A 23,765-nucleotide genomic window follows, 5' to 3' on the forward strand; every position below is an offset into this window, starting at 1 on the left:
GAACTTAGTACCCAAATGAGCCACAGAGATATTAGAAAGAATTTTTTCAGTGTCAGAGTAGTTAACAAATGGAATGTATTAAGCAGTGATGTGGTGGAGGCTGACTCCATACACAATTTCAAATGTAGATGTGATAGAGCCCAATAGGCTCAGGAACGTGTACACCTGTTGATTGACGGTTGAGAGTCGGGACCAAAGAACCAAAGCTCAACCCCTGCAAGCACAAATTAGGTGAGTACAACTAGGTGAATACAGCTGAGGGGCGGGACCAAACAGCTGAAGCTCAATTCCCTACGCATAACTATAGGCGAGTCCATAGGAATTACCGTTTGTCCTGGCGCCATCTATGTTATGACAGCAGTACTACTAATGTTCCCACGTTATGTGATGATCGCTATCGGGTGTTACGGTCAGTTGCTCTTCTATATATGTTTATGGACAACGTAGGTGATTTGAGGCAATTTGCGGCCAGAGTGAAATAGTATCCACGCGGTGAGTGATGGAGGAGGATATATACTGCTGTGTACTCGACCAGCGGGTGAGAGGTAAGTTATATCGAACAATTATGGGGAATAGATGGGTTATTTTAAGCGTAGAATGTCAGGTAACCGGTAACTACACAGATGGGGTAGTGTTTTTTTAAGTCTTTATTTACTAAAGTGGAACATTACATTATGCCTTTAGCTGAACAAGTCTACTGGTGGGGGAAGTAGACGGGTTTTATGAAAGTATTTTACCTAAATATTTGTATTTGGTTAACTAGTTCAGCCGTTACCAGGGAGGGTGTTCCTTTAATCTAATCTAAAAATTCTAGCCGGACAAAGTGATTAAATAAAGAAATTGAATAGAACGAAGTGGTTTGCCAGGGTGGTTAACATATAGTTTAGTAAACTTACTATGCAGCCCATGCTTAAAGAATGCAAGTTTATCATATTGAATTTACCGTAGTTTTACTGCATTTAATATACCGTTTTTACCCTATTTAATTATGTCGGGTAAAGGCCGGTCGTGGAAAGTTCCTAATATAGCAAGTTTTAAAGGAAAAGTTTGAGTTAACTTTAACGCTTAAGTTAGTGACCAATTAGCTTAGTCTATTGTGAGGAAAGTTACTAGAATCTAACATTACAAGTGCCATTTCTCTACTCTTTTTGAGAAACATGACTTAGATACATGAATCGCATAGTTTTATTACTAAATGTTCATGGATTAGGTTTCATAGTTGAGGAAATGGTGATAAGGTTTGTGATTTTGTGTACCTTCTTGACTTCAGCAGAGATTTTGATAGTGGCGCAAAATTGATAGGGGCTCGGATCATTGGGAATGCTGACTGAAGTTGATTAGGTCATGGCTATACCAAAGGAAATTAGTATAAATGGGGTTAAGTTGGGAGAATTGTAAGTAGTGCCTAAAAGCTCTCCTTGGACCTCGGTTATTCGCAAGATTATGGTTTAGACTGCAATAGTTGCAGAATTGGCAAATAAAAAATACCGATGCCCTATATAGGTTTGAAATGGTTAAGACTACCAGATGCAGTTTAATGCTGACAAATGTAAGGTTTGGGGGCTAGGTAAAGATGAGATAGATGGTGTAGATTGTTAAGAGTATTAAATTTTTTGCAGGTGGTAAATTCTCCCCGAGCTGGCACTGCTCTCCAGCCTGGGATGTTGATTGGTTAGTCTTCAACTGCCTCCCAACATGGTAGTGAGGTCCTGAGCTGACATGCAGTGAGGAACGTGGAAAGCTTCCTGAATTGGCACATGGTATGGCTCCCTTTCAAACCAGCAGCTGGCACAAATGTTCCAGCTAACATCAGAATAGTGGATGAAGCCCACACTAAAATGTAAGTGGTACAGTAAATGGACACCCCCCCCCCTCCCTTTTGACACTGAACAGTTGGGAGGAAGGGGGGGGGGGGAGAAAGTGTGGCTTATAGTTCTATTGCTAAAGAATCTTTTGCCATAAGCCAGTGGCAGTGCCTATTGGCACTTGCTATTCAGAATCTCCCCCTTACATAGTTAATTAAAAAAGAAATGCTGTAGACAAGCTTAACTTTTGAAGGGGGGGGGGGGGGGGCAACATTTTCGTTGCCATCAAAGCACATCAAAGATGCTCTGAGCTAACTTCCCCTAGTCATTAGTGAATGGTGGCCAGTAACTCAATAGTAGGAACTTTAGTGACATTAGAATCCATGGAGAAAGTGTGCACTTCTGCTGTATCTGCCAGTTTGCTAGAAATTGAAATTGGCATACTTGCTCGGCAACTACTTGCCCTCTTGTACCATGTTACTCAACCATAACATAACCATCACACCACCCATTCTTCTAACTTTAATATTAGTTGGCTTGCATGGTGTGTTAATCATTCCTTTGGCAGAACTGTAGCTAAATTGTTCCCACAACATGTAATCCATTAACAGTACTGTATCAGGTTCATAAAGAAATTTATAATAAAGACCAAGTGTGGTCATAAGTGCTGCAGATGGGGGAGATAGAACCTTACACCTGCAGAAGTGTGGTGATAACTAGAGAAAATATGGCCTTGTATAGTTGCTAGTGTAAAAATATTACTAAATTTAGTAAATCACATTGTCTTGGTAGTATAGTTGGGTTAATTATGAATTTTCAGACTAAAAAGCTTGGTACATAATTCAACAGAATAAATTTGTGCCCCTAGTAGTAAGCAGTGGTTGCAAAAGAATAATAATTTGTATATATAAATTTTGTATTGCTTTTATTCAAATGTTATACATGGTTGTTAAATTAGTTTGTTTGCAATGTTCCAGAAAAATGTTCATGACTAAAGTTGTTGGAAAATAAAATTTGTATAGGATGTTGACTTGAAATGACTATAGCTTTGTTTGTAGTAAAGATGGGACAACAAGATACTTAGTGTGCCATTTAAAACGGCAACTGTTAAACTGGTGGTACAGGTATGAACACAATAACATTGCTATGCAAATAACTTTTTAGTAATATTTACTGGTCACATGACAGGTTGTGGAAGGTGCTGGCAACAAAGAGCTGCAGGAAAATACTTGCAGATCTACAGTAAGTAGTGTTGTGTACATTGGAATTAGAGGGTACAGGTTAATTGCTAAAAACCTATTAAATATTAGGGTATGGAAGTCTAGGCTTAGGCTAGTGGGTACCATATCTGCAAGTTTAGTCCTTTCAGGAATGTATTGAATAGAATGGTATGTTGAAATTGTGAAAATTGTAATGTGGGGCATTAGATCTTAAACAGCATAGTTGAGGGTGTTTTATTAATAATTTTAATGAAATATAAATCTTGTTTAGTTAACATTAAATGTTTTTTAAATAAGCTTTAATCTATAAATGTATAACACTTAAGTGTAATCATGAGTCAAAGTTAATGACAGGAAAAGTTTTGTTCTAAGTGATGGTATTTTTCCCTTGAAAGTAAAAAAAATAATCAATGTTTAGTTTAGCTTGGTTTTAAATTTATATAGTTTTCCAGAATGTAAATTCTGAAAGGTAAATTCCTTAAAGAAATTTTTTCCATTTGAATTTGTAAAGTAAAGCAAGATTGGCTTTAAATCTGAAATTAATTTGTTGAAATATTTTTCAGGTGAAGGTGATTATGATGCATGGACTGGCTTGGAGTGAGGCTCCATTACTCTGCAAAAGGAAATCTACAAAAGTGGGAGAGTTTGAATTTGATGATTTAGCTATATCAATGACCTAATCTTAATTCTCTTATCTAGTCTATTTATAGGTGTGTAACCGTGTCCTACTGTTACAACCCACAGGGATGATGCAGTTTGTACTGATCCTACCCCATTTCATAAAAGGGGACCAGGCAGTCCTGCAGATGTCCCTGGCTTGGCTTTTTCAGAGCTTTGCTCTACTACCCATCTAATAGATGGACTAGATTTGCATAGGTTTAGGGACCCTTAACAATGGTTACATTGTTAATTCTCACAGGGCTTGTTTGCTGAATGGGTGGATGCATCTAAAACTTTAGTGCCTGGCATGCATTGTACAGTGCTTTCTGTAAAGCATATGTACAATGTGTTGATGGCACTAAAGTGGTGGATGTAATGCACCCATTCAGGGAACAAGCTCTGCACTAAAATCAGAGGAAGGGATAGGCCTTGCTGAGCCTCTTAAAAGATAGGCTGTTAGGATTTTTTGTGCTTATTGTGCATTGGTGATAATAAAAGTAGTGTCCCTGTTTAATGTTTTTTTCTTTCACAGGCGCTTGTCCCTGGAGTTGTCTTGGCCTTTTGGATCTTCTGTTCATCTAGGAGCATCTGTCCCACAACCTGAAACAGTAATAAATATTAGATGTATTATAAGTACTATATGTAAAACTTATTTAATAAAACAATTTTAATGAAACTACTTTATATACCTTATCCTGAAATTATGCTGGAAATTGTTTACTACTATTGATGCAATGTTTAAACATCTTAAATTTTTTTACTTTGAAAATAAATACTTGGTAAAATTTACACCTATTTGTAACTTGTTACATAGGTGCATGCAAAATGCATAGAGATGTAAAAGTGGACTACCTATTCAATTTACATAAACTAACAAATATTGCAAATTAGTCTGAAATATTAAAGTGGAAGAAACTTGAGTCAATATTTTAGTTTCCATATTTTAAAGTAAATTTAAAGCTATGCAACTCCTAAGCTTTGTACAAATTATGATTAAATTAACTAAAGATCATTTAAATTTACAAAACATTAGGAAAGTGACACTAAGCATCTATACAACATGGTTTTCACAAATTCTGGTAACTTAAATTTAATCAAAGCTCTTAAATGATTTGTCTGCCAAACTTCAGATATTCTGAAATATTTTACCTAGATTAAAACCATTGTTTGAAAGGGCAAAACATTACTGTCAATTAGTTTGACCTAACATCTGCAAGGTCCTGAAGGAATGGAATTTTTTTTTGTAAAACTTTGTTTGCTAAAAACAAACCCTGCCTAATGAACCTGCTCATTTTTTTAGAAATGGTAATTGCAACATTACCAAAGGCCATTGTTTTAATAGCCAAAGTACCAAGAAGCAACAAACAGGTACATGGTAGAAAGGACAAAAGAATGGTTATGAAGACCCTTTCATTTGTTAAAGAAATGACTGGGAAAAATGCTGTCATACCACAAGGGGTCTTAACCCTTGTCATATACATCACTGACAATCTAAATATTACCAACCACAAAAATTGCTGATAACATGTTATAAAAAAAATAAAGAATAATATTGAGGCCTTAATGCAGATCTCTAACTCTACAAATAGTAACAAGACTGGCAATTTCTTAATATAAAACAGACAAAAATCCAAGACCTTGCACGTGAGCCAGAACAATCCATATCACAACTACCACATTAAAATGAAACAACAATGAAGGTAAGGTAATTACCAAAAGAAGGCCCCAAACCGGGAAGGCCATGTAGCACCATCAAAGTGCGAAATAATCAGAGGGCGCTAAATATCACCAAGAATTCTATCGAGGGACAAGTGACTGCGAGGGATGGTCGGAAAGCAAGACACACGCTCATCCTGGAAGTCAGGACATTCAACAAGGATATGCACAACTGTAAGAGGGACAACGCAATTCGGACAATAAGGAGCAGGGCGGCGCTCCATTAAGTGACCGTGGGTTAAGCGGGTATGACCAACCCACAGCCGTGCCAAAGCAGTGTCCCACCGCCGGTTACGGTGGTAGGAGGAAGGCCACGGGGGGACACTAAGTTTGAGAGTACACAGCTTGTTACCAACCACAGAGGACCAACAACCCTGCCAACGGGGAAGAATGAATAACAGGATAAAAGTCGGAATAAGGAATACCTTTACGGGAGATGGGACAAGAACGGATAGCTTCCTTAGCGGCAGCATCCGCACACTCATTGAAACACCAATATGGCTGGGAACCCACCAAAACTCTACTGATTTAAATTTACTAGAAATAAGAAACAGCCAATGTTGAATCTCAATGACCACCGGATGGACAGGATTAAAGGACCCTAGAGCCAAGAGGGCACTACGAGAATCAACTACAACCACAAAGGAGGAAAGAGAATGAGAAAGCAAGAGACGAAGAGCATAGAGAATAGCATAAAGTTCTGCCGTAAAGACGCTAGCCTCCGAAGGGAGGCGACACATGTAAGTACGGTCAGGAAAAACAACAGAGTAGCCCACACCATCCGCAGACTTAGACCCATCAGGGAAGATGGAAATAGAGTGGGAGTGCGAAGAAAAGTGCTCAAGGAAGAGGCTTTTCAGAATTGTAGGAGGGGTAAAGGCTTTAGTAATACAAGTCAAGGACGTACAAAACTTGGGAAGGGGGACTCTCCACGGAGGTAATGAAGGAACAATACGAGGAGAAACATTAGAAATATGAACAGAAAGAGAATCCTGTAAGCGAGATAACTGGACAGAAAGTGGGAGACAATGAAGAGGAACAGGAACCACAGGAGGAGGAAAAGTCAATGCACAAGAGGCGAGAGGAAGGATGTTGGAAGGACCGCGCAAGATAGCGAAGACAGTAGCGATCACGGCAGTCCTGAAGAGAGAGAAAGCCAGTGTCAACATACAAACTAAGGGCGGGAGTCGAACGAAAGCCACCAGAGCCGAGACGCAACCCAGTATGGTGCAAAGCATCAAGATGGCGAAGAGTAGAAGGAGTAGAAGAATAGTTTTTCAATCTACCTCAATTTACCCCTTTACAGTCAAATATTATGCAAAATTCTGTTTAAGACTTGTCCCTTAACTTAAATAACTGCTTTGGCCATCTGCAATCTTTCTAGGTGGGTAAAAATGACTCTTGAGGCCAGAAAGGACTTACCAGACGGCGATCATAACAATACGGTACACACACAAAATCACAACCTGATATACACCAAGCAGAAAATCCACTGGAGCTGTGAGGCGACGTAAACCCTTGCCCAAGGCACTGGCAGCTGCATACTCTACCACAGTATATTACTGACTTTGTAAAAGTCTTACAACCGAATTTCCCCATAAATCACAGCAAGTTTTGAGGCCCCTCCTTGAGTCAACGTCTTACGTAAGACCTACAAGCACTCGGGTGAAGGCTGAAGCAGTTCAACACCATACGCCCCAACTTCAAATACACAGTTGAGAGGCGGGACCAAAACGTGATTTTCTGTGTGTGCTTGAAGTTGGGGCATACGGTCTTGCTTCACCCTTCACCGGCGTACTTCAGGGGTTTTATTTAATACTTGGACTGGCTTCAGTAGGGCCTCCAGACTTTCTGTGGCTTCACAAGTGTCACGTGAATCCCCTGCATAGCAGTGGAACTGCCTTTTCCCTTCACCTTCAATGCCTCTGCACTGGAAGTATACATCTACACCAGCCCAGAAGAGTCATCAGTCCTGCCACCTCTCCATGCCCCCCAGGGCCTGGCACGGCCTGGTACGACTCAGAGGTAAGCCGGGCGCCACTGCTAACTGGCAGTTTGTCCCCACAAACAAGCAGTTAGCCGCCTTCAACTGACAGTGGTACAGCTCAACACAAAGGCACCGCCAGCCACAACGAGCAGTTTGCTAGTTGACCAGATGTCCACCTCGTGTTGACACTGGATGAGTCATCACCGCCGGACTATATAAAGAGCGCTGCCTCCCTGGAGAGGCAATCTCTCCCTTAGTGCTCTAGGATCACCTTGGTTCAAGTTCAAGTTCAAGTATGTTTATTGAGATAAGCAATAAATACATCTCAAAGGGATAGAGTAGCTTAGGCTATTTCTACCCCCCTCTACTTCAAGGACATACATTACCCAAGAGGAGATGTTACTGCCCGGACACAAGCTAACTTGGGCTAACTTGTGTCAGGATAGGCTAACTCTTGTGCTGTGTGGCGATTTGAAAATTAAACCCTTGCTCGTGTATCATTCCGAAAATCCAAGAGTTTTAAAAAATATATAACGTGCAGAAAAACTGTGATATAGAGTGGTTTGCCCTGCCATCAAAAAATATCTGCAAGAGAAAAGTTTGACACTAAAGGGCCTGCTTCTCGACAATGCTCCTGCTCATCCTCCAGACTTGGAGGATGCATTGTTGGGGCCACTTTTTTTTTTTTTAGGGATATTCCTGCATGGGCCCTAAGTTTCTGGCTAATGAACCAATGACATGAAGGAGGAGTTTTCAACCTACCTTGTGTTAGGTGTGCAGGGGTCAATAGGCTGAACATAATGTCAGAAGCAAAGGGGGGCGTTTGCCTCTTCAAACACAATTGTGACCATCTTCATCTCTTCGAACTATCCTAAATGCTCTCTTCACCTGTCTGACCAAATTGGGTGTCCAGACCACCTTTGAATCTGAAATTGTAAAATTAATAGTGATTTCAGAATATTCAGTCCATTTATACTAACAAAATTATATACAGTATACTGTAATTGAAATTTTACAGAATGATAAAGGCAATTTAGTAACTTTGTTAAAATGCACATGGGGGAAATACATGAAAATAGGTTAATATGGTTTGTAAGGTTGATGGGAAATGTTTATTACTTTTATGATTTAAAAGATGTATAGCCCTAATACTCCATCCTGGGTGCATTCCACCAGGTAATGACCACAGCAAAAGTTTTCTACGAGGCTCTATTGTCACACAAACTTTTCACATTTTCAAACTTGATTCATCTTTTTCCCCCTCATTCCAGGGGTTTTCTTTAAAAGGTCTTCATGCAAATGCCTTGGTTTCTCACAAATGATGGCCTCTGAAATGCTATCACCTGCTAACTCTTTGTTGTGTATCCAAATTAATAAAAACTTTTCAACATCCTCAAGTGTTTGTGTTCTTTGTTTCGGGATTGTTGATATGCCTTTTGCCACTTTAATGCTCATAATGTCCTTTTTCTTAGCAAGTATAGTGCATATTGTTGACATAGATTTGTTGTACTGCCTAGCTAGTTCAACAACCTGTGCACCGTTTTGACGTTTATGAATGCTCTCTTGTTTTTCCTCTATGGTCATTCTCACATGTGTTTTCTTGGCTTGAACCTTACCACTGGCTTTCTTGGGACTCATGGCAAGATATATAATAACAAATTTTATGTTCAAATAGCCAAAAATCCCAAAACAAATGTAATGCTTTATAAAGAATTCAGGCGCGATAGTTACTAGGCAGGAGACACTGGTAAACTGAGGTGCGATCACCATGCCACCACGCGCTAGGTCAGCCCATACGCATATCAACAAACTCATTTCCCGAGGCAAAGTTTGTAACCCGATTCAAATTTTTCGAAGAAATTAGGCTCGTAACCTGAAAAGTTCATAAATATTCATTCGTAAGCCGAGGTGACACTATATATAAGTAAAAAAATAAAATTTTGTAGATACAGTACAACCTCGATTCAACGTACTATATGGGACCACCCCCAGTTCGTTGGAGCGTTGGATTCGTTGCAAGAGGTGACCTTCAAGAGGCGTTTGCGTCAGTGTCTTTTTTTTTTCTTTTACACAATAAAAATGCATTGTATCATATTACTTACTGTACCTATATTTAACTATACTAAAAATACTGTAATTCATGTATTTACCTTATTGTTAGAGTTATGTCCATCTTGAAGTTTTGTGAAGTTGTGAATGCTCTACAGTAAATAGGTACTGCAGTGCATTAAGCCGTTAGCACTGTATTATTAAAAGTGGTTTTGCTGTATGTTGAGTACTACAATACAGTTCTTGAAAACTATTGTACATTAGAATTATTGCAACTTTAATTTTAACACTATGTACACACTTAAATTTAACACTTATTCTAATTGTTCACTTCACACACGATGTTTTTAGATGTTTGCATCAGCTTTGCTGGTGCTCGCTGCTGCTGTGTTGGCTTCAGCTGCTTTTGTGCTGGTGCTGGGTACAGCTGTGCTGGTGCTGGGTACGGCTGTGCTGGTGCTGGGTACGGCTGTGCTGGTGCTGGGTACGGCTGTGCTGGTGCTGGGTACAGCTGTGCTGGTGCTGGGTACGGCTGTGCTGGGTACGGCTGTGCTGGTGCTGGGTACGGCTGTGCTGGTGCTGGGTACGGCTGTGCTGGTGCTGGGAACGGCTGTGCTGGTGCTGGGTACGGCTGTGCTGGTGCTGGGTACGGCTGTGCTGGTGCTGGGTACGGCTGTGCTGGTGCTGGGTACGGCTGTGCTGGTGCTGGGTACGGCTGTGCTGGTGCTGGGTACGGCTGTGCTGGTGCTGGGAACGGCTGTGCTGGTGCTGGGTACGGCTGTGCTGGTGCTGGGAACGGCTGTGCTGGTGCTGGGTACGGCTGTGCTGGTGCTGGGTACGGCTGTGCTGGTGCTGGGTACGGCTGTGCTGGTGCTGGGTACGGCTGTGCTGGTGCTGGGTACGGCTGTGCTGGTGCTGGGAACGGCTGTGCTGGTGCTGGGTACGGCTGTGCTGGTGCTGGGTACGGCTGTGCTGGTGCTGGGTACGGCTGTGCTGGTGCTGGGTACGGCTGTGCTGGTGCTGGGAACGGCTGTGCTGGTGCTGGGTACGGCTGTGCTGGTTGATTTGCTGCTAGTTCGTGAAAAATATTGACTCATTTTCATTTGTTTCCTTCTTTGTGTCATGTCCTTGAGACAAATATCTTTCATCGTCCTTAGGTGTTCATAAAAGCCTGGTAGCTCTGGATTGTCAGTTTGTGAAACAATATCAAGGAGTTTTTCAACATAGAACAATGCATCAGCACACGAAGCAGATTGTAAACTGCTATCATTCTCATCCTCATCTTCCCTTCCGTCGTCGTCAACAGTGCCAGTAACATTTTGTATAATCTCATCATCTGTTAAATGACCATTGATTAAATGATTTATTAATTTTATTATTTCGAAGCCGTAGTCACTGAACTGTGGCGACGAATTGAAACGAGAAACGCATGGTGTGTGTACAGGGATTAGACCCGTCCACTCACGCTAGAGTTGTTCCAATAACATACAGTAATTTCTCAAAGAGCAGATGTCTATCATGTTACAGCATATTTTTGGTTTTATTTAGTTTAGTTTAATTAGGATAATAAAAAGCTATTAAAACACTGGTTTTAGAAATTATTTATTAATATGAAACTTTCAAAAGTCATGGGTCACTGAACTATGACGACACACAGACGAAAGTGAGTGAAACCTCACTGTAAAGTGAGGTTTACAGTATAGTATTCTCTTATCTGTCCACCCTCACTCATCTTGTTTCATCACAGAAAATGTCTATAAGGAGATTTTACCACATGTAGCTAGGTAATCACGCTTCATCCTTTAAATTAATGTACAAAGATACGTGTGACCCAAATCAGTGAACGAAAATCATGGAAACTCAGTTGTTCACTTGTGTGGATCACTGGCTGGTGTTTGTGTGGACCATTTTGGCTGGTGTTTGGTTCATATGGTTCACTTGTGTGATCCAACTTCTTATGAAGGAATTATTAATTGTAATCTGTGATAGAATGAGAAAGTTTTCCACCACTCTGTGAACTCTGTCCCAAAATCGTAAGCTTGTGGACCACTTGTGGTCCACATGTGTGGTCCATTTGTGTGGTCCACTTGTGTGATCCAACTTGTCATATGAGAGAATTATTAATTGTTATCTGTTATAGAATGGGAAAGTTTTCCACCAGTCTGTGAACTCTGTCTGGACATCGTAAGCAAATCCGAACATCCCTCGCTTCGGCGAACCATTGTTCGTCGAACCGGGTGAGTAAATTCGGCCTGAAAAGTGTGCGAACTAGCCGGAGATTTGTTGAATCGGGGTACGTTGAATCGAGGTTGTACTGTACACTGTGCTGTATTGATGGATATATTCCACAACAAGTGTTTAATTGTGAGGAGACATAGCTATTCTGGAAAAAATTGCCGAAGAGGACATACATTACCCAAGAGGAGACGTCACTGCCCGGACACAAGCTAACTTGGGCTAACTTGTGTCAGGATAGGCTAACTCTTGTGCTGTGTGGCGATTTGAAAATTAAACCCTTGCTCGTGTATCATTCCGAAAATCCAAGAGTTTTAAAAAATATATAACGTGCAGAAAAACTGTGATATAGAGTGGTTTGCCCTGCCATCAAAAAATATCTGCAAGAGAAAAGTTTGACACTCAAGGTCCTGCTTCTCGACAATGCTCCTGCTCATCCTCCAGACTTGGAGGATGCATTGTTGGGGGCCACTTTTTTTTTTTTTAAGGGATATTCCTACATGAGCCCATAGTTTCTGGCTAATGTACCAATGACATAAAGGAGGAGTTTTCAACCTACCTTGTGTTAGGTGTGCAGAGGTCAATGGTTGAACATAATGTCAGGAGCAAAGGGGGGCGTTTGCCTCTTCGAACACAATTGCGACCATCTTCATCTCTTCGAAATATCCTAAATGCTCTCTTCACCTGTCTGACCAAATTGGGTGTCCAGGCCACCTTTGAATCTGAAATTGTAAAATTAATAGCAATTTCAGAATATTCAGTCCATTTATACTAACAAAATTATACATACAGTACTGTAATTGAAATTTTACAGAATGATAAAGGCAATTTAGCAACTTTGTTAAAATGCACATGGGGGAAATACATGAAAATAGGTTAATATTGTTTGTAAGGTTGATGGGAAATGTTTATTACTTTTATGATTTAAAAGATGTATAGCCCTAATACTCCATCCTGGGTGCATTCCACCAGGTAATGACCACAGCAAAAGTTTTCTACGAGGCTCTATTGTCACACAAACTTTTCACATTTTCAAACTTGATTCATCTTTTTCCCCCTCGTTCCAGGGGTTTTCTTTAAAAGGTCTTCATGCAAATGCCTTGGTTTCTCACAAATGATGGCCTCTGAAATGCTATCACCTGCTAACTCCTTATTGTGTATCCAAATTAATAAAAAAATTTTAACATCCTCAAGTGTTTGTGTTCTTTGTTTCGGGATTGTTGATATGCCTTTTGCCACTTTAATGCTCATAATGTCCTTTTTCTTAGCAAGTATAGTGCATATTGTTGACATAGATTTGTTGTACTGCCTAGCTAGTTCAACAACCTGTGCACCATTTTGATGTTTATGAATGCTCTCTTGTTTTTCCTCTATGGTCATTCTCACATGTGTTTTTTTGGCTTGAACCTTACCACTGGCTTTCTTGGGACTCATGGCAAGATATATCATAACAAATTTTATGTTCAAATAGCCAAAAATCCCAAAACAAATGAAATGCTTTACAAAGAATTCAGGCGCAATACTTACTAGGCAGGAGACACTGGTAAACTGAGGCGCGATCACCATGTCACCACGCGCTAGGTCAGCCCATACGTATATCAACAAACTCCTTTCCCGAGGCAAAGTTTGTAACCCGATTCAAATTTTTCGAAGAAATTAGGCTCGTAACCCGAAAAGTTCATAAATATTCATTCGTAAGTCGAGGTGTCACTATATATAACTAAAAAATTAAACTCAGGATTACTTTCAACCCCCACCCCTTTTGCTCTACTCCATCGCCACCTACCTTCACCCCCCTCTATGATGTACACTTCCATAGACACCTACCTTTGCCCCCTTCCTCCCCTCTACTCCTCCATCATCACCTACCTTCACACCCCCCTCCTTTCTCCTCCTCCATCGTCACCTTCCTTTCACCCTCCTCTATGATGTACTCTTCCATAGACACCTACGTTCACTGCATATAATGCTCCCCTCTACTCCTCCATCGTCACCTACTTTCACCCCCCCTCCGCTCTACTCCTCCAGGGTCGCAGACAATTTCACGAGCGTGAGAACTACGAGTTCTCTAACCACTCTCACACTCCTACTCTCTCACCAGTGAGGGGGAGGGAAGGAGGGAGGAAATGAAGAAAGAAAGGTGGGGGGTAGAGAGAATAGGCAGGGGGGAGGAGGGCCTAGATACATTTCTTCCATATAGATAGGTAGACTGAGGGAGAGCTGCTTGCCAAGAGCCCTACCAGACAGGCTTCCTATTCCTCAACCCTCCCTAATATGCCACATCCTGGTCAGGACAACTTGCTCGATTGTTATTCTTGGTGTGACTCGAGAACTGACTTCGAGGCGGGGCATGGGCATGGATTATCTCCCTGGGGCACGCACCTCCCTGCCCCAGCTCTCTCTCTCTCTCACATAATCTATCAAGGGTCTAACATGAGGTCATTGTGCCTACCAGAAGTGTATATGTCCAAGGCTGGCCACCTGTCTGGACCATTCAAATGTATAAACACGTAATTAGTCTATTAAAATTATATATAATGCTACAATTATAAATTAATTTGTTCATGGTCATTCGTTTATCAGTATTTTAATATGAGGTATATATACGCATGTATGTATACGTTGACGTACACATATATGATTATGTGTATAGAATGATTATGATTATGTGTAATCATATATGATTATATCTAATGGAATGCATTAGTAAGTGATGTGGTGGAGGCTGACTCCATACACAAGTTCAAGTGTAGATATGATAGAGCCCAATAGGCTCAGAAACCTGTACACCTGTTGATTGACGGTTGAGAGGTGGAACTAAAGAGCCAGAGCTCAACCCCAGCAAGCACAATTAGGCGAGTATATGAACGAATGCACATGTACACTTTCAAATGAATTAAGATACCTTGAGATACACAATGACTTAGTTTAAATAGTTTAAACACATTATGGTACTGATTTTGACATGCTGATGTCTGGAAGGGAGAGGGGGTGTGTGGGGTTATTGTCTGAGGTGGAGGACCAGAGGAGGGGGTCAGTGGAAGGATGGTGGCTGGAGGGATGCCATTGTTCTAATGGTTATGAAAACAATTATTGATGGCAGGAATTCAGTGGGTGTGTACTTCACCCGCACCATCACCATACTGTGCCCTACTACAACCCCCCCCCCCACTCCACCCATGCTGTGCGGGGCGTATTACACATTATAAATAAATAAATGATAAATAAATATGTTTATTCAGGTAAGGTACATACATACAAGTGATGTTACATTAATGGATTGATATATAGATAGAGCTAGTACATACAATGCCTAAAGCCACTATTACGCAATGCGTTTCGGGCAAGAAAAACATTAATATCTAGAACTTAATACTAATTGAGCATAAAGAATAAAAAGTGTTGAGAACAAATACAAATAAAGATAAAAAAAAAAAAAAAAGGGGAACATGACTGAAAAAGCAGCACAAATACAATAGGTTGACAAACAGTGTTGATTAAAAGAAAAAAAAAATAAGACATGGGTTGACAATAGAGGAGTGAGGTAGGTTACAGGGAATTTATTAGGTAGTGTTTAGTTTTTATCTTAAACTGGTTGAGAGAGGTACAGTCTTTAACATGGTTGGGAAGGTCATTCCACATTCTGGGTCCCTTGATTTGTAGAGCATTTCTAGTTTGATTAAGTCGTACTCTAGGAATATCAAAACTGTATTTATTTCTGGTGTGGTGCTCATGGGTTCTGTTACAACCTTCAATGAAGCTTTTGAGGTCAGGATTGGCATTACAGTTCAGCGTTTTATATATGTATAATACACAAGAGAGAATATGCAGTGACTTAATATCTAACATATTCAGAGATTTGAGTAAGGGTACCGAGTGATGTCTGGGGCCAGAGTTGGATACTGTCCTAATAGCAGCTTTGTGTTGGGTAATTAGAGGACGTAAATGATTTTGGGTAGTAGAACCCCAAGCACAAATACCATAGTTGAGGTATGGATAGATGAGGGAGTAATAGAGAGTAACCAGGGCAGGGCGGGGTACATAATATCTGATCTTAGAAAGAATGCCAACAGTTTTTGAAACTTTTTTTGATATATTTAGAATGTGTCCCTGGAAATTCAGCTTGTGATCGATGAGAACGCCAAGGAATTTGCCATCTAATTTGTTACAAATTTGGGTATTGTTTATTTTGAGATTTATCTGATTAGAGGATTTATTGCCAAACAGAATATAAAACGTTTTGTCAATGTTAAGGGTGAGTTTGTTGGCAGTTAGCCAAAGATGGACTTTCTCTAGCTCAGTATTTACTGTGGCATTTAGAGCAAGGGGGTCAGGACTGGAGTAAATGAAGGTTGTGTCGTCAGCAAATAGAATTTGTTTGAGGTGTTGGGAGGCATTTGGAAGGTCATTAATGTAGATGAGAAAGAGGAGAGGGCCAAGTATGCTGTCCTGAGGAACACCAATGTTGATGGGTAGGGTGGGAGAAATTGTATTATTCACAGAAACATACTAGAGCCTGTCAGTAAGATAAGATTTGAGGTATTGCAGGGAGTGTCCTCTGACTCCATAATGATGTAATTTAAGAAGAAGGTTTTGGTGGTTGACAAAGTGTCACAGTGTCAAAAGCCTTACGCAGGTCCACAAATAACCCAACAGGAAACTCCTTTTTATCAAGAGCTGCGTGAATTAAGTTAATAATACTAATAAGTGCATCGTTAGTGCTTTTTTTGGGTCTGAAGCCATATTGACAAGAGCTAAGTATATTGTGTTTGGCTAGAAATGAGTAAAGCTGCTTGTAGATTAGTTTTTTGAATATTTTTGACAAGTTAGGCAGGATTGATATAGGTCTGTAGTTGTTAACATCTGTGAGATCACCACATTTGTGGACAGGGGTTACTCTTGCTTTTTTTAGAATGTCAGGAAAGGTTTGGAGTTCAAGTGACTTGTTGAAGAGCAATGCAATAGCAGGGGCTAAAGATCTGGAGGCTTTTTTGTAAATTAAAGTTGGTATCTCCTCGAGGGCACTAGACTTGGTTTTAAGGGAAAGGATTATCTCATTGACATCAGTGGAACTAGTAGGCTTTAGGTACAGAGACTGTGGATAGTTACCTGTAAGATAGTCCTTAACATCAGTACAGGAAGATGGAATATCATTTGCAAGGGATGACCCAATGGAAGAGAAGAACCCATTGAACTCAATAGCAGAATAAGAGGCTGAAAGCTGACCAACGTTATTGGAAAGGAGTGTTGGTTTGTTATTTAAAATTTTGTTTGATCCCAATATTTGTGAAATTGTGCTCCAAGTTTTTTTAATGTTGCTCTTTATTTGGGTAAATTTATCTTCATAGTATTTAGTTTTGGCTCGTCTAATTATTTTAGATAGCAATAATGAGTAATTCTTTGAGAATTCTTTGGAGACTGTTCCTAGCCTATACTTCTTCTCAAGGTCGTGTTTTTTGTTAATGGATTTAAGTATTCCCTTTGTAAGCCAAGGATTGTTAAGCCTTTTGCTTGTGACTTGTTTTGTAAGCATAGGACAGTGGGTGTTATAAAGGCTAAGAGTTGTTTGTAGAAAAGATTGCACTGCTAGGTTGATGTCCCCTATGTTACCTAACTCGGACTCCCAGTTGACATTATCAGCAGCAGTTATAAAATTGTTTATAGCAGTTTCATTGTGCAGCCTAAAGCTTAACTCCCTTAATTGTCTCTAGAGGTGGTTTGCTAATGTTAGTTAAGAGAAATGTGGGGTAATGGTCTGTAGTGCTATCGGTGATTATACCTGAAGTAAGTGGAGAGGTTATGTTGGTCCAGATGTGATCTAGAGTCGTAGCAGTACTATCAGTGATTCTAGTTGGTCTAGTGATTAAGGGTATGAGGAAGCAGGAATTCATACAGTTGAGGAAGCTAACAGCAGTAGGGTGTTCAGGCTCGCAGAGGTCAATATTAAAGTCCCCTGCGATAATTAGATGGTTTTTGTTCAGTCTGTTATCTAGTATTAGATTTCTAAGGTTTGAGTTGAATTCTGACACATCAGTGTTAGGAATTCTATAGACTGCACCCACAGACAGGACAGACTCGGCACCCTTGACTCTGAAACTGGCGAAGATATACTCCCCACAGCAGTCTCCAGTTCTAATTATTTTTAAGCATGTTAGTTCTTGGTGGTAGTAAAGAGCAGTACCACCACCTCTCTGCATTTGACAACAGTTGTGAATTGCCGAGTAGTTAGGCATGTTAAAGAGTTGAGTAGTATCCTCTTTCAACTACGTTTCAGTAAGTATAATAAAAGAGAATTAGTTGTCAATAGTTTCAATCAAGGCACTAACATCATCGAAGTGTTTACCTAGGGATCTAACGTTCAAGTTGATTACAGAGATATTGTGATTATCTGTTAATACATTGTTTACATCATGTGCTGTAAAATATCTGCAATTTTGATCACTGAAGTGATGATTGTCATAGATAGTGGATAAGAGGTTTAGTTCTGGGTCTATACTTGTCTGCATAAAAAGGCTGTTTGCAGGAAAACAAGGCAAGAATGGCAAATTACAAAATAGAAAACAAAGAAAAAGTAGAATAAAAATTCTAAAGTAATATAAACTTAATGGTAATTTTAAGTAAAAAGAAAAAAACAAACTTAATGGGAACTAGGAATGTAAAAAATTAACTAGAATAATTAATAACAATAGATGACCAAAAAAGTAAAAAAGCAATTATGAAATCTATAAGATGAAAAGCTTGCTTACTATACTATTATAAGTACACTATAGTTGAATACTAAAGTTACACTAAAACAAACTGAGGTAGTTTAATTAGAGATACACTCAGGAACACTAGATAATAAAGTTAATACTAGAGGACACAGGCAAAGCCAGTGTACTATGGAACATGGGAGTAAAAAGAAAAAAAAGACAATAATAAAGATGACAATATTATTTTTTTTTTTTAACTAAAGTTAAAACCTTTTGAAAGGAAAGGCAGAGCTATTATGGGATAACCGACTGTCTGTCCATTCCTGTCTGCTCGTTATGCTGCCCTTTTGAAAATTGCCTGCTTTATCGACTTCCTTCAAGACCACACGTTAGCCTCTTATCACGCCCTCTTACCACTCTCAGGGAGCCGGCTCTTCTATACAATAGTTACCACTCAGTCCCCAAGGTGAAAGAGTGTCCGGGCATATGACTTGTTACGTGTACTTATTTGCGATTCGTTTGGGCTGTCACGTGTGGTGATTAGTGTTGGGTAAGGCTAGGCCAGGTCAGGTCAGACTAGGCCAGGTCAGACTAGGCTAGGTAAGGCTAGGCCAGGTCAGGTCTGGTCAGGTCTGGCTAGGCCAGGTCAGGCCAGGCCAGGCTAGGCAGGGTGAGAGAAGTAAAGCGGCAGGTACTTACGTTTCCGAGAAAGTAGCGGCGGTAGTATATTGTTGATTTAGATTCGACGACATCCTGAAGCTAGTAGGTGGCGGCCTCATCGCTCTCGAACTTCTTGTTGTTGTAGGGGATACGAGGCACACCAAATATCCCCCTTACATTGATCACATCGCACACTAATATTTTTACTATTTCGGACACCAGATTTGTCTGTTTCGTATATGTATAATTGTTCAATATTAAAACCACAATAGAATGCTCTAAGTACTTTCGTATATTAATACATCTTCAGAAGGAATGGTTCGGAATGGAATGGTTCAATATGGCTTCAGACCCAAAAAAAGCACTAACGATGCACTTATTAGTATGCTTAACTCGATTCATACAGCTCTTGATAAAAAGGAGTTCCCTGTTGGGTTATTTGTGGACCTGCGTAAAGCTTTTGATACTGTCAACCACCATAACCTTCTTCTTAAATTACATCATTATGGAGTCAGAGGACACTCCCTACAATACCTCGAGTCCTACCTTACTGACAGGCTCCAATATGTTTCTGTGAATAATACAATTTCTCCCACCCTACCCATCAACATTGGTGTTCCTCAGGGCAGCATACTTGGCCCTCTCCTCTTTCTCATCTACATTAATGACCTTCCAAATGCCTCCCAACACCTCAAACCAATTCTATTTGCTGACGACACAACCTTCATTTACTCCAGTCCTGACCCTCTTGCTCTAAATGCCACAGTAAATACTGAGCTAAATAAAGTCCATCTTTGGCTAACTGCCAACAAACTCACCCTTAACATTGACAAAACCTTCTATATTCTGTTTGGCAATAAATCCTCTAGTCTTATAAATCTCAAAATAAACAATACCCAAATTTGTAACAAATTAGATGGCAAATTCCTTGGCATTCTCATTGACCACAAGCTGAATTTCCAGGGACACATTCTAAATATATCAAAAAAAGTTTCAAAAACTGTGGGCATTCTTTCTAAGATCAGATATTATGTACCACGCCCTGCCCTGGTGACTCTCTATTACTCCCTTATCTATCCTTATCTCAACTATGGTATTTGTGCTTGGGGTTCTACTACCCAAAATCACTTACGTCCTCTTATTACCCAACACAAAGCCGCTATTAGAACAATATCCAACTCTGGCCCCAGACATCACTCGATACCCCTACTCAAATCTCTTAATATGTTAGATATTAAGTCACTGCACATTCTCTCATGTGTATTATACATATATAAAACGCTAAACTATAATGCCAATCCTGATCTTAAAAGCTTCATAGAAGGTTGTAACAGAACCCATGAGCACCACACCAGAAATAAATACAGTTTTGATATTCCTAGAGTACGTCTTAATCAAACTAGAAATGCTCTGCAAATCAAGGGGCCCAGAATGTGGAATGACCTTCCCAACCATGTTAAAGACTGTACCTCTCTCAACCAGTTTAAGATAAAAACTAAACACTACCTAATAAATTCCCTGTAATCTACCTCACTCCTCTATTGTCAACCCATATCTGTTATTTTCTTTTTTTAATCAACACTGTTTGTCAACCTATTGTATTTGTGCTGCTTTTTCAGTCATGTTCCCCTTTTTTTTTTTTTTATCTTTATTTGTATTTGTTCTCAACACCTTTTATTCTTTATGCTCAATTAGTATTAAGTTCTAGATATTAATGTTTTTCTTGCCCGAAACGCATTGCGTAATAGTGGCTTTAGGCATTGTATGTACTAGCTCTATCTATATATCAATCCATTAATGTAACATCACTTGTATGTATATACCTTACCTGAATAAACATCTGAATCTGAATCTGAATCTGTATTAATATAAGAAAGTACTAAAGGAAATTCCTGTTACAATTCTTCCTCCGTGGTCTGACACTCTTATTATATCAGATTCAGATTCAGATGTTTATTCAGGTAAGGTATATACATACAAGTGATGTTACATTAATGGATTGATATATAGATAGAGCTAGTACATACAATGCCTAAAGCCACTATTACGCAATGCGTTTCGGGCAAGAAAAACATTAATATCTAGAACTTAATACTAATTGGGCATAAAGAATAAAAGATGTTGAGAACAAATACAAATAAAGATAAAAAAAAAGGGGGAACATGACTGAAAAAGCAGCACAAATACAATAGGTTGACAAACAGTGTTGATTAAAAAAAAAGAAAAAAAAAGAAAATAACAGACATGGGTTGACAATAGAGGAGTGAGGTAGATTACAGGGAATTTATTAGGTAGTGTTTAGTTTTTATCTTAAACTGGTTGAGAGAGGTACAGTCTTTAACATGGTTGGGAAGGTCATTCCACATTCTGGGCCCCTTGATTTGCAGAGCATTTCTAGTTTGATTAAGACGTACTCTAGGAATATCAAAACTGTATTTATTTCTGGTGTGGTGCTCATGGGTTCTGTTACAACCTTCTATGAAGCTTTTAAGATCAGGATTGGCATTATAGTTTAGCGTTTTATATATGTATAATACACATGAGAGAATGTGCAGTGACTTAATATCTAACATATTAAGAGATTTGAGTAGGGGTACCGAGTGATGTCTGGGGCCAGAGTTGGATATTGTTCTAATAGCGGCTTTGTGTTGGGTAATTAGAGGACGTAAGTGATTTTGGGTAGTAGAACCCCAAGCACAAATACCATAGTTGAGATAAGGATAGATAAGGGAGTAATAGAGAGTCACCAGAGCAGGGCGTGGTACATAATATCTGATCTTAGAAAGAATGCCCACAGTTTTTGAAACTTTTTTTGATATATTTAGAATGTGTCCCTGGAAATTCAGCTTGTGGTCAATGAGAATGCCAAGGAATTTGCCATCTAATTTGTTACAAATTTGGGTATTGTTTATTTTGAGATTTATAAGACTAGAGGATTTATTGCCAAACAGAATATAGAAGGTTTTGTCAATGTTAAGGGTGAGTTTGTTGGCAGTTAGCCAAAGATGGACTTTATTTAGCTCAGTATTTACTGTGGCATTTAGAGCAAGAGGGTCAGGACTGGAGTAAATGAAGGTTGTGTCGTCAGCAAATAGAATTGGTTTGAGGTGTTGGGAGGCATTTGGAAGGTCATTAATGTAGATGAGAAAGAGGAGAGGGCCAAGTATGCTGCCCTGAGGAACACCAATGTTGATGGGTAGGGTGGGAGAAATTGTATTATTCACAGAAACATATTGGAGCCTGTCAGTAAGGTAGGACTCGAGGTATTGTAGGGAGTGTCCTCTGACTCCATAATGATGTAATTTAAGAAGAAGGTTTTGGTGGTTGACAGTATCAAAAGCTTTACGCAGGTCCACAAATAACCCAACAGGGAGCTCCTTTTTATCAAGAGCTGTATGAATCGAGTTAAGCATACTAATAAGTGCATCGTTAGTGCTTTTTTTGGGTCTGAAGCCATATTGGCAAGGGCTAAGTATATTGAGTTTGGCTAGGTATGAGTAAAGCTGCTTGTATATAAGTTTTTCAAAAATTTTTGACAAGTTTGGCAGGATTGATATAGGTCTGTAGTTGTTAACGTCTGTGGGGTCACCACATTTGTGGACAGGCGTTACTCTCGCTTTTTTTAGAATATCTGGAAAGGTTTGGAGTTCAAGTGACTTGTTGAAGAGCAAAGCAATAGCAGGGGCTAAAGATCTGGAGGCTTTTTTGTAAATTAAAGTTGGTATCTCCTCAAGGGCACCAGACTTGGTTTTAAGGGAAAGGATTATCTCATTGACGTCAGTGGAGTTAATAGGCTTTAGGTACAGAGACTGTGGATAGTTACCTGTAAGATAGTCCTTAATGTCAGTACTGGAAGATGGAATATCATTTGCAAGGGATGAACCAATGGAAGAGAAGAACCTATTGAACTCAATAGCAGAATCAGAGGCTGAAAGCTGACCATCGTTATTAGACAGGAGAGTCGGTTTGTTATTTAAAGATTTCTTTGATCCCAATATTTGTGAAATTGTGCTCCAAGTTTGTTTAATGTTGCTCTTTATTTGAGTAAATTTATCTTCGTAGTAATTAGTTTTGGCTCGTCTAATTATCTTAGTTAGCAATAATGAGTAATTCTTTGAGAATTCTTTGGAGACAATTCCTAACCTATACTTCTTCTCAAGGTCGTGTTTTTTGTTAATGGATTTCAGTATTCCCTTTGTAAGCCAAGGATTGTTAAGCCTTTTGCTTGTGACTTGTTTTGTAAGCCTAGGACAGTGGGTGTTATAAAGGCTAAGAGTTGTTTGTAGAAAAGATTGCACTGCTAGGTTGATGTCCCCTATGTTACCCAATTCGGACTCCCAGTTGACATTATCAGCAGCAGTTATAAAATTGTTTATAGCAGTTTCATTGTGCAGCCTAAAGCTTAACTCCCTTGTTTCTAGAGGTGGTTTGCTAATGTTAGTTAAGAGAAATGTGGGGTAGTGGTCTGTAGTGCTATCGGTGATTATACCTGAAGTAAGCGGAGAGGTTATGTTGGTCCAGATGTGATCTAGAGTCGTGGCAGTGCTATCAGTGATTCTAGTAGGTCTAGTGATTAAGGGTATGAGGAGGCAGGAATTCATACAGTTGAGGAGGCAGGAATTCATACAGTATATATTGTATATACTGAATTATATATACTATGCTTATATAATATATACTGAAATATTGTTGCATTTAACGTATGAAACAAAGTATATATCTGTATTTTTAATAAAATATA

At 39.5% G+C, this 23,765-nt stretch overlaps 2 long non-coding RNA genes across 3 annotated transcripts; one reads left to right on the top strand and one right to left on the bottom strand.

The window, feature by feature from the left end:
* The first annotated feature begins 289 nt into the window (after positions 1-289).
* Positions 290-3,716, top strand: LOC138356399 (uncharacterized). Its single transcript, XR_011224464.1, has 4 exons — positions 290-545; positions 1,620-1,840; positions 2,994-3,047; positions 3,589-3,716. It is a non-coding gene; the product is annotated as an uncharacterized lncRNA (long non-coding RNA).
* Positions 2,714-19,315, bottom strand: LOC138356398 (uncharacterized). 2 transcript variants are annotated; one of them, XR_011224462.1, is made up of 4 exons: positions 19,064-19,315; positions 12,232-12,394; positions 8,151-8,314; positions 2,714-4,285 (listed from the first exon to the last, which is right to left on the bottom strand). It is a non-coding gene; the product is annotated as an uncharacterized lncRNA (long non-coding RNA). The 2 variants fall into 2 exon arrangements; XR_011224463.1 differs by having other exon boundaries at positions 8,151-8,306; positions 19,064-19,308.
* Between the last annotated feature and the right edge of the window lie 4,450 nt (positions 19,316-23,765).

The sequence above is a fragment of the Procambarus clarkii genome, chromosome 72, assembly GCF_040958095.1.
Source record: "Procambarus clarkii isolate CNS0578487 chromosome 72, FALCON_Pclarkii_2.0, whole genome shotgun sequence".
In the NCBI taxonomy this organism is placed as follows: Eukaryota; Metazoa; Arthropoda; class Malacostraca; order Decapoda; family Cambaridae; genus Procambarus; species Procambarus clarkii.